Genomic DNA, 3,963 nt, shown 5'->3' on the forward strand with positions numbered 1-3,963 from the left:
ATAGCCGAACTAAAGATACGAAAACAACCCTAAAAAGGAGATAATTTGAAAATATGCCAAAATGGCAAATTCTTAAATTATAACAAGAAATAAAAGGCTAAGGGGTCGTTTGGCATCGTTTCTGTTTTTCGTTTTTTGTTTTTGTTTTGCTTTTGTTTTGTTTTTGTTTTTGGTTTATTTCAATTTTTTGAAAACAAAAACATGTTTGGATACACTAACTGTTGTGTATTTTAAAAAATAAAAACAAAACATTGGGTTAGCACAAAGTTATTATATTATTATGATCATCTTTTCAAATTCATATCTTTAAATTTTTTTATAAAACTTTATTTTTATATTAGTTTACTTGATTGTTCTATTAAATAAAATTAATAACATATATTGGTATTTTATGGGTAAAAAATATCTTATAAAAATTGTACCAGTTGAAACTAAAAAATGTTTTGGAGTTTGTCTTAAAAAATTATATATATATATATATATATTTAAAATTGGATCCATCCGATTTTAAAAAAAATAAAGGTATATATATTATATGTTTTATCCTAGTTTTTAAAAATTAAGGTAAAATAATAATTTTCCATAAATACATTATAAAAAAATATATTTTTTTATACTATATAAACTAATTTGTAAAATGTCAAGTCCAAATAATAAATTTTTATAAATATTTTTTTCTTAAAAATATTTTTTTAAAAATTATTAGTAGTGATTTGTAAAAAAATTTGATATTTTTAAAAAAAATAAAAAAAAATAAATAATAAAAAAAATAAAAAAAATAAAAAAAATAAAAAGGAATAAAAAAAATTAAAAAAGGGAAGAGAGAGAGAGAGAGAGAGAGAGAGAGAGAGAGAGAGAGAGGAAGAGTTTCATAGTGGGTGGAAGAGTTTTGAAAATATTTCCAAAAAATTTGAAAACATAGAAATCTTGTTTCCTATTTTTTTGGAAACATGAGGATTGTTGGCAAAAATTTTTTTGAAAAAAAAACAAGGTGCCAAACATGTTTTTTTTTTTAGTTTTGTTTTCAAAATATGAAATCGAAAAACAAAAAACAAGAATTGGCAACAATGCCAAACAACCCCTAAACAAATAAAGACTACTGCCAAAAACGGCTTACAAATCAAAGATTTCTAGCTTAAGATATAATGAAATCTATTATTACTATAAACGACAAAATTAGAGGTTTTGAGGCCTAAATAATGGAATTTGGCCGAATTTCGGTATGACTCACGAGCTTGTACAACAAGCAGGTGACTTTTGTTTGTTGACCCATTTTTCATCAAATTAGACCCATAAAACCCAAAAATCTCCAACACCCGGAAAAATGGCCAATATGGTCCTCCGTTAGGTTGAGTCCCATTTCTGCATAAATGCTGCAGACTAGCTCGTCCATACATCCTGCATCATTCCTCCCAGGCGGGACAGAAGTCGACCCTGAATTTTCACATCTGAAGAATCCCCGTAGTAGGGTAACAAGTGTTTGACGTTGAAGACGTCAGCCATTCGGATATGGCTTGGGAGCTGAAGTGGGTATGCATTGGGATTGATCTTCTCAATGATCTCGACGGGCCCAATTTTTTTGGCTTTAAGCTTGTTATACTCCCCAACTGAAAAACGTTCCTTGGACAACACAACCCACACAAAGTCACCAACCTCAAACTCAGCATGGCGACGCCGCTGGTCGGCATGCTACTTGTAACATGTATTGGAGGCAATCAGGTTGTCAAGAATGGTCTTATGAATGCTCTGTAAGCCTGTCACAAAGTCAGTTGCTTTCCCATGGATCCGAGTCTTCGTCGGTAGGGGAATCATATCGAGGGGTCCACGAGGAATTGTCGAGTACACCACCTAAAATGGACTGAACCTCGTACTTTTGTTTGTAGCATAGTTGTGAGTAAATTCTTCCTGACTTAATTTCATATCCGACTCTTGAGGATGATCCCCCGCAAGACAATGAAGCAAGTAACCCAGTGAGCGGTTAATGACTTCAGTTTGTCCATTCGTCTGAGGGTGATAGGCACTGCTAAGGTTGAGTCGGGTATTGACCATCTTCGATAAACGTCGCCAAAAGTGGCTAAGAAATTGTGTATCTCGGTCGGAGACAATTGAGGATGGTAGGCCGTGGAGACAATAGACATCACGGAAGAATAGCTGGGCCACATTGACGGCATCCGTCGTCTTCTTATAAGGGAATGAAGTGCACCATCTTGGAAAAATAGTTTACCACCACAAAGATAGAGTAATTACCATGTTGAGTACGTAGCAGGCCCAGCACAAAATCCATGCTGATTTCCGTCCATGGCTGGGAGGGTACTGGCAACGATATATAAAGGCCAGCATTGGTTGCACCTCCCTTGGAGATCTGGTATATCTGGCATCGCTGAACAAATTTTTTGACATCCTTATGCATGCCCGCCCAGAAGTAGGAAGATTGAATTAACTTGAGCGTTCTGTCCCTTCCCAAATGGCCTTCCCCGTGCAACTCTCTGACAATTTGCACTCTTAAGTTGCAATCTGGAACACAGAGTTGGTTTCCCAGGAATAAGAAACCATCCTAGAGTAGGAAGTTTGTTCGTTTTGCAGCCTGTACATCTAGGAGAATCTCTGAGAAATATGGGTTAGTTACAAACAAATCACGAAAAGAGTCAAAACCAGGTACCTTGACTTGCAATGTAACCAGAAGGTTGCTTTGCCTACTGAGTGCATCTTGAATACATTTAGAGACCCCTGTTTTATGCTTTACGACAAAGGTAAACTCATCCAGAAAGTTCACCCATCGGCTATGACGAGAGGACACCTTTTCTTGCTAATAATGTATATGCCGTAGGGCGGCGTGATATGTGTACAAGATGAACTCCCAATGAATCAAATAATGCCTCCATCACTTAATGGCCTACACCACAGCATAGAATTCGATGTCGTAGGTTCTATAGTTTAATTAGGCTCGGAACAACTTCTAACTGAAAAATGCGATAGGTCGCCCTTGCTGGCTTAAAACAGCCCCAATCCCCACCTTGGAGGCGTCGTTATGCAACTTAAACGCGTGGTTGAAGTCAGGTAGTGCCAAGATATGAGCAATGGTTAAACGCTCTTTTATCAGACGGAATGCGACCTAGGCCTCGTTGGTCCAAACAAACTTGTTGCCCTTCATGCACTCGGTGGGCGGTGCTATGATACTGCTAAAGTGTGCAATGAACCACCTATGAAAAAGAAGCAAGGCCGTGGAAATTCCTCACCTCAATGATACTTGTGAGAGTCGGCTACTGTTGCACTGCCATGATCTTCACTTCATCTACCTGTATCCCATCTCCTAAAACAATATAACCAAGAAATAATAGCTTGGGTGTAAAGAAAACACACTTCTTCTTGGCCGCATAGAATTGTTGAGAACGAAGGGCAGCGAGGACGTCTCGAACATGTACAAGGTGTGTCTCTTAGTCCGCGATATAAATGAGGTTGTCATCAAAGTGCCAACTACGGACTTGCCAATGAAGGGCCGCAGTAGTTGATTCATTACCCACATAAACGTGCTGGGGGCGTTAGATAACCCAAATGGCATAACTATTCGCGTGTTTTGAATGCAGTCTTCCACTCAACTCCTGGTCATACATGTATTTGGTGATACTCTCTTTTGAGATCCAGTCATGTGAACATCGTAGCACCACTAATTTGGTCAAGCAAATCATCCAAACGAGGAATAGGGAACCGGTACCTGATGGTGATTTTGTTGATGGCTCGACCATCCACACACATGCTCTAGGTGTCATCTTTCTTTGGTGTCAACAAGGCGGGGACCGCACATGGGCTCATACTTTCGTGGATGTGCCCCTTCGCCAATAGTTCTTCTACTTGATGCCTCAATTCCTTGTGTTCACAGGGACTCATCTTGCAGTGGGGTCGGTGTGGTAGGACAGAGTCCGGCTGTAGTTCTACATGATGCTGGATGTCCCGAAAGGGTGGAAG

This window comes from Dioscorea cayenensis, chromosome 6 (genome assembly GCF_009730915.1).
Source record: "Dioscorea cayenensis subsp. rotundata cultivar TDr96_F1 chromosome 6, TDr96_F1_v2_PseudoChromosome.rev07_lg8_w22 25.fasta, whole genome shotgun sequence".
In the NCBI taxonomy this organism is placed as follows: domain Eukaryota; kingdom Viridiplantae; phylum Streptophyta; class Magnoliopsida; order Dioscoreales; family Dioscoreaceae; genus Dioscorea; species Dioscorea cayenensis.